Raw genomic sequence first — 14551 nt, 5'->3', positions numbered from 1 at the left:
CTCTTCTCAGCGCTGCTCCCGAGTGATTGACAGGTCTCTCCCGTGTGTGTATGTGCTGTCTATGGCTTGGCCAGCTCTTCTCAGCGCTGCTCCCGAGTGATTGACAGGTCTCTCCCGTGTGTATACGTGCTGGCTATGGCTTGGCCGGCTCTTCTCAGCGCTGCTCCCGAGTGATTGACAGGTCTCTCCCGTGTGTATACGTGCTGGCTATGGCTTGGCCGGCTCTTCTCAGCACCGCTCCATATGATTGACAGGTCTCTCCCGTGTGTGTATGTGCTGTCTATGGCTTGGCCGGCTCTTCTCAGCGCTGCTCCCGAGTGATTGACAGGTCTCTCCCGTGTGTGTATGTGCTGTCTATGGCTTGGCCGGCTCTTCTCAGCGCTGCTCCCGAGTGATTGACAGGTCTCTCCCGTGTGTATACGTGCTGGCTATGGCTTGGCCGGCTCTTCTCAGCACCGCTCCATATGATTGACAGGTCTCTCCCGTGTGTGTATGTGCTGTCTATGGCTTGGCCGGCTCTTCTCAGCGCTGCTCCCGAGTTATTGACAGGTCTCTCCCGTGTGTATACGTGCTGGCTGTGGCTTGGCCGGCTCTTCTCAGCGCTGCTCCCGAGTGATTGACAGGTTTCTGCTTTGTGTATATGTGCTGGCTATGGCTTCGCTGGCTCTTCTCAGCACCGCTCCATATGATTGACAGGTCTCTCCCGTGTGTGTATGTGCTGTCTATGGCTTGGCCGGCTCTTCTCAGCGCTGCTCCCGAGTGATTGACAGGTCTCTCCCGTGTGTATACGTGCTGGCTATGGCTTGGCCGGCTCTTCTCAGCGCTGCTCCCGAGTGATTGACAGGTTTCTGCTTTGTGTATACGTGCTGGCTATGGCTTCGCTGGCTCTTCTCAGCACCGCTCCATATGATTGACAGGTCTCTCCCGTGTGTGTATGTGCTGTCTATGGCTTGGCCGGCTGTTCTCAGCGCTGCTCCCGAGTGATTGACAGGTCTCTCCCGTGTGTATACGTGCTGGCTATGGCTTGGCCGGCTCTTCTCAGCGCTGCTCCCGAGTGATTGACAGGTTTCTGCTTTGTGTATACGTGCTGGCTATGGCTTGGCCGGCTCTTCTCAGCACCGCTCCATATGATTGACAGGTCTCTCCCGTGTGTGTATGTGCTGTCTATGGCTTGGCCAGCTCTTCTCAGCACCGCACCATATGATTGACAGGTCTCTCCCGTGTGTGTATGTGCTGTCTATGGCTTGGCCAGCTCTTCTCAGCACCGCACCATATGATTGACAGGTCTCTCCCATGTGTGTATGTGCTGTCTATGGCTTGGCCAGCTCTTCTCAGCACCGCACCATATGATTAACAGGTCTCTCCCATGTGTATACGTGCTGGCTGTGGCTTGGCCGGCTCTTCTCAGCGCTGCTCCGAGTGATTGACAGGTCTCTCCCGTGTGTGTATGTGCTGGCTATGGCTTGGCCGGCTCTTCTCAGCGCTGCTCCCGAGTGATTGACAGGTCTCTCCCGTGTGTATACGTGCTGGCTGTGGCTTGGCCGGCTCTTCTCAGCGCTGCTCCCGAGTTATTGACAGGTCTCTCCCGTGTGCATACGTGCTGGCTATGGCTTGGCCGGCTCTTCTCAGCGCTGCTCCCGAGTGATTGACAGGTTTCTGCTTTGTGTATACGTGCTGGCTATGGCTTGGCCGGCTCTTCTCAGCACCGCTCCATATGATTGACAGGTCTCTCCCGTGTGTGTATGTGCTGTCTATGGCTTGGCCGGCTCTTCTCAGCGCTGCTCCCGAGTGATTGACAGGTCTCTCCCGTGTGTGTATGTGCTGTCTATGGCTTGGCCAGCTCTTTTCAGCGCTGCTCCCGAGTGATTGACAGGTCTCTCCCGTGTGTATACGTGCTGGCTATGGCTTGGCCGGCTCTTCTCAGCGCTGCTCCCGAGTGATTGACAGGTCTCTCCCGTGTGTATACGTGCTGGCTATGGCTTGGCCGGCTCTTCTCAGCACCACTCCATATGATTGACAGGTCTCTCCCGTGTGTGTATGTGCTGTCTATGGCTTGGCCGGCTCTTCTCAGCGCTGCTCCCGAGTGATTGACAGGTCTCTCCCGTGTGTGTATGTGCTGTCTATGGCTTGGCCGGCTCTTCTCAGCGCTGCTCCCGAGTGATTGACAGGTCTCTCCCGTGTGTATACGTGCTGGCTATGGCTTGGCCGGCTCTTCTCAGCACCGCTCCATATGATTGACAGGTCTCTCCCGTGTGTGTATGTGCTGTCTATGGCTTGGCCGGCTCTTCTCAGCGCTGCTCCCGAGTTATTGACAGGTCTCTCCCGTGTGTATACGTGCTGGCTGTGGCTTGGCCGGCTCTTCTCAGCGCTGCTCCCGAGTGATTGACAGGTCTCTCCCGTGTGTATACGTGCTGGCTATGGCTTGGCCGGCTCTTCTCAGCACCGCTCCATATGATTGACAGGTCTCTCCCGTGTGTGTATGTGCTGTCTATGGCTTGGCCGGCTCTTCTCAGCGCTGCTCCCGAGTTATTGACAGGTCTCTCCCGTGTGTATACGTGCTGGCTGTGGCTTGGCCGGCTCTTCTCAGCGCTGCTCCCGAGTGATTGACAGGTTTCTGCTTTGTGTATACGTGCTGGCTATGGCTTCGCTGGCTCTTCTCAGCACCGCTCCATATGATTGACAGGTCTCTCTCGTGTGTGTATGTGCTGTCTATGGCTTGGCCGGCTCTTCTCAGCGCTGCTCCCGAGTGATTGACAGGTCTCTCCCGTGTGTATACGTGCTGGCTATGGCTTGGCCGGCTCTTCTCAGCGCTGCTCCCGAGTGATTGACAGGTTTCTGCTTTGTGTATACGTGCTGGCTATGGCTTGGCCGGCTCTTCTCAGCACCGCTCCATATGATTGACAGGTCTCTCCCGTGTGTGTATGTGCTGTCTATGGCTTGGCCGGCTCTTCTCAGCGCTGCTCCCGAGTGATTGACAGGTCTCTCCCGTGTGTGTATGTGCTGTCTATGGCTTGGCCGGCTCTTCTCAGCGCTGCTCCCGAGTGATTGACAGGTCTCTCCCGTGTGTGTATGTGCTGTCTATGGCTTGGCCGGCTCTTCTCAGCGCTGCTCCCGAGTGATTGACAGGTCTCTCCCGTGTGTATACGTGCTGGCTATGGCTTCGCTGGCTCTTCTCAGCGCTGCTCCCGAGTGATTGACAGGTCTCTCCCATGTGTGTATGTGCTGTCTATGGCTTGGCCGGCTCTTCTCAGCGCTGCTCCCGAGTGATTGACAGGTCTCTCCCGTGTGTATACGTGCTGGCTATGGCTTGGCCGGCTGTTCTCAGCACCGCTCCATATGATTGACAGGTCTCTCCCGTGTGTGTATGTGCTGTCTATGGCTTGGCCGGCTCTTCTCAGCGCTGCTCCCGAGTTATTGACAGGTCTCTCCCGTGTGTATACGTGCTGTCTATGGCTTGGCCGGCTCTTCTCAGCGCTGCTCCGAGTGATTGACAGGTCTCTCCCGTGTGTGTACATGCTGCCTATGGCTTGGCCGGCTCTTCCCAGCACCGCTCCATATGATTGACAGGTCTCTCCCGTGTGTATACGTGCTGGCTATGGCTTGGCCGGCTCTTCTCAGCACCACTCCATATGATTGACAGGTCTCTCCCGTGTGTATACGTGCTGTCTATGGCTTGGCCAGCTCTTCTCAGCACCACTCCATATGATTGACAGGTCTCTCCCGTGTGTATACATGCTGCCTATGGCTTGGCCGGCTCTTCCCAGCACCGCTCCATATGATTGACAGGTCTCTCCCGTGTGTATACGTGCTGGCTATGGCTTGGCCGGCTCTTCTCAGCACTGCTCCGAGTGATTGACAGGTCTCTCCCGTGTGTGTATGTGCTGGCTATGGCTTGGCCGGCTCTTCTCAGCGCTGCTCCCGAGTGATTGACAGGTCTCTCCCGTGTGTATACGTGCTGTCTATGGCTTGGCCAGCTCTTCTCAGCACCGCACCATATGATTGACAGGTCTCTCCCGTGTGTGTACGCGCTCCCTGTGTTTTGGCCGGCTCTTCTCAGCACCGCTCCATATGATTGACAGGGAAAGCTAATATTTTGAAGGTTTGCTCATGGTAATGGGTCGATTTTTCCATAGCATGCCATAATCTCCAGCTATTGTGAAACTACTACTCCCAGAATTACATTAATTATACTAGCATAAAATATTAACCTCATCCTGCCCAGATCGTCACAAAACCCGCCGTATAAATCGCGCCGTCCCCTTTATAATGTAATTTATCAGTGAATATGCCACAAATAATTAATATAACCACGTGTCTCCTATTCATGTACGTCTGCGATGGATCGTGCAAGAAAACAACAACGCATTAGAGGTTAGTGAGTCCTTTTAACCTACGTAATACAGAAGAATGTTAACAGAATGTGTCCTGATGTGTTGCAGACTGGTGTTAGTAAGACCTTTGCTTCCATTACATCTCTCGCAGACTGATACTTGTTGAAGGACCTGTTGGGCATATTGATTGCTGGAAGATGTGTTATGTGAGAAGATTTTATTGGTAGAGTAGATCCTCCCAGGGGAGGCGAGACCCTCCAAAACTGGAGAACACTACTGACATCTAGTGGCCACCAGTGATAGTGCAGGCTCTCTTCCTTTACAGACCGATACGACCTAAAACCAGATCATTTATGTGTTTATTGTCACCCATCATTACATTAAATTGCACTTTTCATTTTTTCTCTTACCATCTGTCATAAACGACGAGACCCTATACATTGAATGAAGCACAGAGCTTTGTGCATTGATTAGGAGCTCATGAAAGCCATTCATTGCTCAGGTCAGGCGAGTGTATGGATCTGTATATGCTAAAATCACAAGATTATGTGTTTGTTTTTAACATCTGTTTGTACAGAAAAAAATCAGCTTCCAGCGTCATTGCAAAAATTGATAATATCTGCCGGTTCTCCCTGATTTTTTTGGCACCCAACGGGGTACAATCGTTACGCAATTTGCATCAAGGCACAAAAATCTCTAAGCCTCATTATAAGGCTGGGGGTTACATGACCGGTAGCAGATGGAGAAAAACAGTTCTTCTCCATTGGGTCAGTCTGTGAAAATTGGACCACGCTTGGATGTTATCAGTCCAATTTTTTTCCCGTTGACTTGCATTGCTGAGTGCGATCTGATTTATGGATGCAACTCAAACAAGCTGCAATATTTTCCGTCCGAGGAAAAAATCAACCTTGTCCACGGCCCCATAGAATAACTTTGGTCCCACTGTGATCCGATATTTTGTCAGATCACGCTCGCACAAAAAATAATGTCATGTGCACGAGCCCTAAACTTATTGCACTTTTCATAAGGATTAACTTAGAAATGTGCACTATTAACCCCTTTACGACCAAGGACATACTGCTATGTCCTTGGTCGCCTATCTCCCGTTACCACAAGCTATGCTGGTGTACCTGCAGTAATCCCCGTACATCTCTGGTGATTGGATCAGCAGAGATGTGGGGCTAACAGGCGCAGGTGGATCGGAGATCCACCCGCACCTCTTAAGCGTTTAGATTGCACTGTCAAACACTGACAGCACGATTTATATGGCCACGGCAGGGATCATGCTCTTCACCGCTGCCATCGGTGGCCCCGTGACGCAATCATAGGGTGACAATGTACTGCCATAGTAGCGTGGGGTCAGATGATGACCAAAGCTCCTCTCTCAGAGCTGGATGTGGCTCAGGCCCCTCTCACAGAGCTAGATGTGGCTTGCGCCCCTCTTTCAGAGCTTGATGTGGCTCGTGACCCTCTCCCAGAGCTACAGTGCCTACAAGTAGTATTCAACCCCCTGCAGATTTAACAGGTTTGATAAGATGCAAATAAGTTAGAGCCTGCAAACTTCAAACAAGAGCAGGATTTATTAACAGATGCATAAATCTTACAAACCAGCAAGTTATGTTGCTCAGTTAAATTTTAATAAATTTTCAACATAAAAGTGTGGGTCAATTATTATTCAACCCCTAGGTTTAATATTTTGTGGAATAACCCTTGTTTGCAATTACAGCTAATAATCGTCTTTTATAAGACCTGATCAGGCCGGCACAGGTCTCTGGAGTTATCTTGGCCCACTCCTCCATGCAGATCTTCTCCAAGTTATCTAGGTTCTTTGGGTGTCTCATGTGGACTTTAATCTTGAGCTCCTTCCACAAGTTTTCAATTGGGTTAAGGTCAGGAGACTGACTAGGCCACTGCAACACCTTGATTTTTTCCCTCTTGAACCAGGCCTTGGTTTTCTTGGCTGTGTGCTTTGGGTCGTTGTCTTGTTGGAAGATGAAATGACGACCCATCTTAAGATCCTTGATGGAGGAGCGGAGGTTCTTGGCCAAAATCTCCAGATAGGCCGTGCTATTTGGCTGAGAAACAGCCCCACAGCATGATGCTGCCACCACCATGCTTGACTGTAGGGATGGTATTCTTGGGGTCGTATACAGTGCCATCCAGTCTCCAAACGTCACGTGTGTGGTTGGCACTAAAGATCTCGATCTTGGTCTCATCAGACCAGAGAACCTTGAACCAGTCTGTCTCAGAGTCCTCCAAGTGATCATGAGCAAACTGTAGACGAGCCGTTGACATGACGCTTTGAAAGTAAAGGTACCTTACGGGCTCGTCTGGAACGGAGACCATTGCGGTGGAGTACGTTACTTATGGTATTGACTGAAACCAATGTCCCCACTGCCATGAGATCTTCCCGGAGCTCCTTCCTTGTTGTCCTTGGGTTAGCCTTGACTCTTCGGACAAGCCTGGCCTCGGCACTGGTGGAAACTTTCAAAGGCTGTCCAGGCCGTGGAAGGCTAACAGTAGTTCCATAAGCCTTCCACTTCCGGATGATGCTCCCAACAGTGGAGACAGGTAGGGCCAACTCCTTGGAAAGGGTTTTGTACCCCTTGCCAGCCTTGTGACCCTCCACGATCTTGTCTCTGATGGCCTTGGAATGCTCCTTTGTCTTTCCCATGTTGACCAAGTATGAGTGCTGTTCACAAGTTTGGGGAGGGTCTTAATTAGTCAGAAAAGGCTGGAAAAAGAAATAATTAATCCAAACATGTGAAGCTCATTGTTCTTTGTGCCTGAAATACTTCTTAATACTTTAGGGGAACCAAACAGAATTCTTGTGGTTTGAGGGGTTGAATAATAAATGACCCTCTGAATAAACTTTTCACAATTTAAAAAAAGAAATAACATTCTTTTTTGCTGCATTTCACACTTCCAGGCTGATCTACAGTCCAAATGTCACAATGCCAAGTTAATTCCGAATGTGTAAACCTGCTAAATCTGCAGGGGGTTGAATACTACTTGTAGGCACTGTAAATGTGTCTCACAACCCTCTGTCAGAGCTAAATGTGGCTCACAACCCTCTCCCAGAAGCTGGATTTGGCTTGCGACCCTTTCCATGAGCTGAATGTGGGTCGTAAACTCTCTCAGAGCTGGATGTGGCTCATGACCCTCTTTCAGAGTTAGATGTGGCTCATGACCCTCTTTCAGAGTTAGATGTGGCTCATGACCCTCTCTCAGAGTTAGATGTGGCGTGTGACCCTCTCTCAGAGTTAGATGTGGCGTGTGACCCTCTCTCAGAGTTAGATGTGGCGTGTGACCCTCTCTCAGAGTTAGATGTGGCGTGTGACCCTCTCTCAGAGTTAGATGTGGCTCATGACCCTCTCTCAGAGTTAGATGTGGCGTGTGACCCTCTCTCAGAGTTAGATGTGGCGTGTGACCCTCACTCAGAGTTAGATGTGGCGTGTGACCCTCTCTCAGAGTTAGATGTGGCATGTGACCCTCTCTCAGAGTTAGATGTGGCGTGTGACCCTCTCTCAGAGTTAGATGTGGCGTGTGACCCTCTCTCAGAGTTAGATGTGGCGTGTGACCCTCTCTCAGAGTTAGATGTGGCGTGTGACTCTCTCTCAGAGTTAGATGTGGCTTGTGACTCTCTCTCAGAGTTAGATGTGGCATGTGACCCTCTCTCAGAGTTAGATGTGGCTTGTGACTCTCTCTCAGAGTTAGATGTGGCGTGTGACCCTCTCTCAGAGTTAGATGTGGCGTGTGAACCTCTCTCAGAGTTAGATGTGGCTTGTGACCCTCTCTCAGAGTTAGATGTGGCTTGTGACTCTCTCTCAGAGTTAGATGTGGCTTGTGACCCTCTCTCAGAGTTAGATGTGGCGTGTGACCCTCTCTCAGAGTTAGATGTGGCTTGTGACCCTCTCTCAGAGTTAGATGTGGCGTGTGACCCTCTCTCAGAGTTAGATGTGGCGTGTGACCCTCTCTCAGAGTTAGATGTGGCATGTGACCCTCTCTCAGAGTTAGATGTGGCATGTGACCCTCTCTCAGAGTTAGATGTGGCGTGTGACCCTGTCTCAGAGTTAGATGTGGCGTGTGACCCTCTCTCAGAGTTAGATGTGGCATGTGACCCTCTCTCAGAGTTAGATGTGGCATGTGACCCTCTCTCAGAGTTAGATGTGGCATGTGACCCTCTCTCAGAGTTAGATGTGGCATGTGACCCTCTCTCAGAGTTAGATGTGGCGTGTGACCCTCTCTCAGAGCTGGATGTGACTCACAACCCTTCCTCAGAGCTGGATGTGGCTCGCGACCCTCAGAGCTAGATGTGGCTCGTGACCCTCTCTCAGAGCTGGATGTGGCTTGTGACCCTCTCTCAGAGCTGGATGTGGCTTGTGACCCTCTCTCAGAGCTGGATGTGGCTTGTGACCCTCTCTCAGAGTTGGATGTGGCTTGTGACCCTCTCTCGGAGTTGGATGTGGCTCACAACCCTTCCTCAGAGCTGGATGTGGCTCGCGACCCTCAGAGCTAGATGTGGCTCGTGACCCTGTCTCAGAGCTGAATATGTCTCTCAAGGTCAGAAAGGTTGGGGACCACTGATCTATAGTATATGATATTGATTAGTTTGTATTACAACTTTTTAAGTGACTTTTCTTTTTTGTCTTGTGATATTCATTGCCATTTTTTGCAGTAAATTCTTAAAAATGATGCTTGCTGGTTGGTGAAATTTGCACAAAATCAAAGTTTAGAGGGTTTTTTTTCTATTTTTTTTGCATATTTGTAGAGCACCTTAGTCTTTAACTCAGCAAAAAGAAAATTAGGCAGACCTTATAGTCCAGTAGGGTACCAGAGTACAACTGCACAAAAAATTATATAAAGGTGTATAAAGGTAATTTTTAGCGGTGTGCATGGCTGCCGGCAGACACTGGATAGATCGTTAGGATTCTAATTAGGAGGCACATAACGTGCTGGCAGACGTTTAATAACGGGAAGCCTGATGACGAGTTTCACCTCCAGTAAAAATAAAAGTGTTGCTCCCAGCGTCATTAATAGTTATCACCTATCCCAGTGGTTGGAACTTGTCTGATTCAGAGAGCAGAGTGCAAAAATGCCCCATCGAAATGGAGCAGTGGTTGTGTGTGCCTACCATATCTTACCCTAGTGGTCTATGCCATTGTCTATGGGACTGCCGGTGATAGTGTGGCGCCCCTAGGCTTCAGTCGCCACAGGGTACTAATATTCATCTCAGGTAAGGAGGGGGTTACTCACCGGTGTTCCACATTTACACTTTTCATACAGCTTAGGTGCCTTCACTCTGGGGAGGTTAGACAGGGGGGTAGCCATCACGAAGCATGGGATTTTCCCGGTCACTAGGACAATCACCTGGGAGGCGGGTTCCACTTGGGGTAGAAGTAGGAGAAACCTGGACACTAATCCAGTCTAGTCAAGCCAGGACTACAGTTCTGGCGACACAACACCCCTTTCTTCTTCTCTTCTTTCTTCACGGGGCCTGCGGCTTGGAGCGGGACGCTCAGCCTGGGTTCCTCACTACTGGAGGGGCAACTCTAAGAAAGGACACTATCAAAATACCAGTGGCTACCTTTAACTTAACCGGGATTGACTGGGGCCCATCACGGCGGTGACCGGTACACTGGGAATGCCTGGAACAGTGAGTAAAGACACCTGGAACTGCAGGGACTGTGTCAGCTTGTTATTGCTGGCGCCGTCGCATAGCGCTTCAGCGCCGACGGCCATTACCACTCCCCTCATCATCCTCCCCGGGGCCTGCTCCACCTGTGGGGAGCAGAAACCATCTTTGCTGCTATTGCCATCCGCCCCAGAGGACAGAGACAGCAGTGTTGGGTAATCCCTGGCTGCATACCGCAGGTGGCGTCAAGAGTCAATCATCCTCCTCACCCTCATCCACTACTACCCTCATCCTCTCCATCCTGTCCATTCCTTCCGTGGGCACCTCAGGGTCAAGAATCCGGGCAGGGCCACCCGTGACATCCACCTGACCCTTCACCGGCCCGGCGACGAGTATCCCCCAAGGCCCTGTGGGGTGCTCCTGTAGCTGAGTACTATATTGCACTATCTCCTGCAGTCCTATAGACAATGAATAGAGCAGTGGCACACATGCTCCAATCTGACGTGGCATTTCAGAGCTAGATTCTAGAAATCAGGGGGGTCCCAGTAACTGTATCCCTACCAATACTCAAGGCATTACTTATCCTTTGAATAGGCGATAACGTTATTGTAACGCTCACGGCCAGTTAAGGGGCAGTGAGTGGGATTAGTGGACCCACTAGACCACAGGGGCTTACCCTTTAGTAGGAGGGGCTTAACTAAGTACCCACTGCGAGGCGGATGTCACGGTACCACTCCCAGGGCAGTAACCGGGACTATGGCAGCTGACCCCCAGGACAAGTGACAGACTTAGGTATGGACACAGTTGCAGGGAGGCACAGGTGAGAAGAACGGGACAGATGGGTTTGGACAGGTATGCTGAGCACGGCAGGGAGAGACAGGTATGGGAAGGCAGGTGCAGGGTGACAGACACAAGGATACCGGGATCTGACAAGTAGCTAGTCAACTAGGACACTGACTAACTCAAAGTGTTGCACAGTCACCTCCCCTAATGGGAGGGTTCTTTAATTACATAGTGCTTCTCAGCCACAGACTGAAAGGCATTTTTTGGAAATAGTACACTGGCCCTTTAAGAAGAAGGCCAGAGTGGGTGCACGGGTATTAGGTGCACTCCCAGGAACTATGTACGGCATGTACAGGGCCTGGGAGGGGAGTAAGGCAGGAGAGCAAATGGAAGGCCGTGCGGCAGCAGGGGGAAGCAGGACCTGGCCGAGGGGGGTGAGTAAGTTGGAGGACCTGGCTGGGGGGGGTAAGTTGGAGGACCCGGCCCAGGGGGTGAGTAAGTTGGAGGACCTGGCCTGGGGTGTGAGTAAGTCGGAGGACTCGGCCGGGTGAGTGAGTAAGTTGGAGGACCTGGCCGGGGGGTGAGTAAGTTGGAGGACCTGGCCGGGGGGGGGTGAATTAGTTGGAGGACCTGGCCTGGGGTATGAGTAAGTTGGAGGACCTGGCCGGGGGGTGAGTAAGTTGGAGGACCCAGCCGGGGGGTGAGTAAGTTGGAGGACCTGACCAGGGGGGGTGAGTAAATTGGAGTCCCTGAAAGAACGTTGGTGCTACAATTATATGTTGGAAGAAACTTTTAATATTAGCTTTCCTTTTAATTACAGGAGTATCTGATCTGAGTATCGTAATATGATGCAAATATACCGTATCTCAATGAAAGGTTTGCACCACAAATTCAGCTCTGCTACATCCGATATACCATTCGATAACATTTTAAGCCTAAAGATGACATAGCAAAGCCCCGAAGACCTGATAGTTGTCACTTTGGTGGCGGTTCTGCACATCGGTTTCGGCATGACGCAGAGTTCCCGGCATATTGGTAAAGGATAAAACTCCTTTAATCTTGTTTTTTTATCATGAAGAGCATAAATCTAACCGCGAGCTCCGTCCCTTTTCCCGGTTTATGTCCATTTATATGGTGTATACAGAAAACGACGGCGTAGATCAATCTACCTATTGGATTTGTCCAGCGAGGCGTTTGATGTTACATGAACGTAACCGATCGGAGAGGTTGTTAATTGCCCATTGTGCTGATCAGCTCTGTAACTCAATTGATTTAGCAGGGATCAATGGCTGATTTACTGTCTTACTAACTCCCGGTCTGGACACCTCATCAATAGATGGTTACTTAGGGATGATCAGCACATTAAGTGAAGAACAGATGCTAAACATCACCGCTCCGCGCCGTCTCCGAGCTCAAACTCTTTCAGCACCAGTATAGCTAGAGCGGCCCATATCAATGCGGCACGGACCCTTGCGATGCGCCAGATGTTTGGAGGTTTGAGCTGGAGGTTTCATTCTTGCTCTTAGAATGCTCAGAGCTGATTTAATTGTCCGACGTAACTGATTTGTGTAAATATCACAATTTATCATCTGATCGCAGCGGATGCACAATGAGGACTAACAAGTATTGGAGAAGTTTGGGTATTTATAAATATTTATAGATTAGTAAAAGTAACTAAATCGTGTTTCTTAAACGAATGGTAACATTTTTAATTGGGTTTTAAACTTTCAAAAAGTTGTTGCTAAACTGTTTCATAACTTGTAAAACAATAAACGCCCCTAGTACTCACCCTACCGGGAATCCAGCATCGGCTCTCCGCCCCTAGTACTCACCCTACCGGGAATCCAGCACCGGCTCTCCGCCCCTAGTACTCACCCTACCGGGAATCCAGCACCGGCTCTCCGCCCCTAGTACTCACCCTACTGGGAATCCAGCACTGGCTCTCCACCTCTAGTACTCACCCTACCGGGAATCCAGCACCGGCTCTCCGCCCCTAGTACTCACCCTACCGGGAATCCAGCACCGGCTCTCCACTGCTAATGCTCACCCTCCCGGGAATCCATCACTGTCTCTCCACCTCTAGTACTCACCCTACCTGGAATCCAGCACTGACTATCCGCTTCTAGTACTCACCCTACCGGAAATCCAGAACCTGCTCTCCGCCACTAGTACTCACCCTACCGGGAATTCAGCATCGGCTCTCCGCCCCTAGTACTCACCCAACTGGGAATACAGCACCGGCTCTCCGCCCCTAGTACTCACCCTACCGGGAATCCAGCACTGGCTCTCCACCTCTAGTACTCACCCTACCTGGAATCCAGCACTGACTATCCGCTTCTAGTACTCACCCTACCGGAAATCCAGAACCTGCTCTCCGCCACTAGTACTCACCCTACCGGGAATCCAGCACCGACTCTCCGCCCCTAGTACTCACCCAACTGGGAATACAGCACCGGCTCTCCGCCCCTAGTACTCACCCTACCGGGAATCCAGCACTGGCTCTCCACCTCTAGTACTCACCCTACCTGGAATCCAGCACTGACTATCCACTTCTAGTACTCACCCTACCGGAAATCCAGAACCTGCTCTCCGCCACTAGTACTCACTCAACCGGGAATCCAGCACCGGCTCTCCGCCGCTAGTACTCACCCTCCCAGTAATTCAGCACCGGCTCTCCGCCACTAGTACTCACCCTCCTGGTAATCCAACACTGGCTCTCCGCCACTAGCACTCACGCTCCTAGGAATCCAGTACCAGCTCTCCGCCACTAGCAGTCAAGCTCCCGGGAATCCAACACTGGCTCTCCACTGCTAGTGCTCATCCTCCTGGGAATCCAGCAATGGCTCTCCTCCGCTAGTACGCACCCTATCGGGAATCCAGCAGCAGCTCTCCGCCGCTAGCACTCATCCTCTCGGGAATCCAGCACTGGCTCTCCACCGCTAGTGCTCTCCCTCCCGATAATCTAACACCAGCTCTCCGCCGCTAGCACTCGCCCTCCTGGTAATCCAGCACCGGCTCTCCGCCGCTATTAACCACCCTCCTGGGAATCCAGCACTGGTTCTCCAACACTAGTACTCACCCTACAGGGAATCCAGCACCAGATCTACAAGGCCACTAGTACTCACCTTCCCAGTAATCCAGTACCGGCTCTCCGCCCCTAGTACTCACCCTCCCAGGAGTCCAGCATCGGCTCCATCAGCAGCAGATCAGTTAGTAATGCATCTGTTCACCCATCAGTTAACGGATCCGTTGCCCATGGACTCCCATTATACTTTAACGGATCTGTTGCCTATAAATGCTGGAGAGATAGAATAGAATAAAATACAATTGAATAAAATAGGATAGAATAGAATAAGACAGGAAAATTGATAGAACAGACAGAATAGATAGATAAGAAAATGGCTGATGGCATTTCCTACCTTTCTAATGTGAACAGGTCCAAACTGAACATGAACCATAGTAACAAAAAGGAGACAGCTGCACTCTGTAGTGCTAAGATATGTGAAACAATGAATATGGGAATATAGACCTGCATTACTGCTATGAAAAACCATGTAAAAATTGAGATATTTAGCTCACAAAAATGGCCTGTTTTATTTGAGCCCAACAGCCAGCGGCAAGGTGACCTCTCTTTGTTGGGTCCCTACCAAACTAAAACCTCTCTTTGGGTTATGGGCAGACAGGAACCTGCAAATTAAGAATTAAAATAGCTTTATTCTGAAGAGCAGGAGTATACTCAATCAAAAGGCATAACCTTGTAATTTAGGAAAAAGACTGATGGCACGTCCTACCTTTCTAATGT

Source organism: Anomaloglossus baeobatrachus, chromosome 11, assembly GCF_048569485.1.
Source record: "Anomaloglossus baeobatrachus isolate aAnoBae1 chromosome 11, aAnoBae1.hap1, whole genome shotgun sequence".
NCBI classification, from domain to species: domain Eukaryota; kingdom Metazoa; phylum Chordata; class Amphibia; order Anura; family Aromobatidae; genus Anomaloglossus; species Anomaloglossus baeobatrachus.
Note: the sequence above shows the minus strand (reverse complement) of the source record.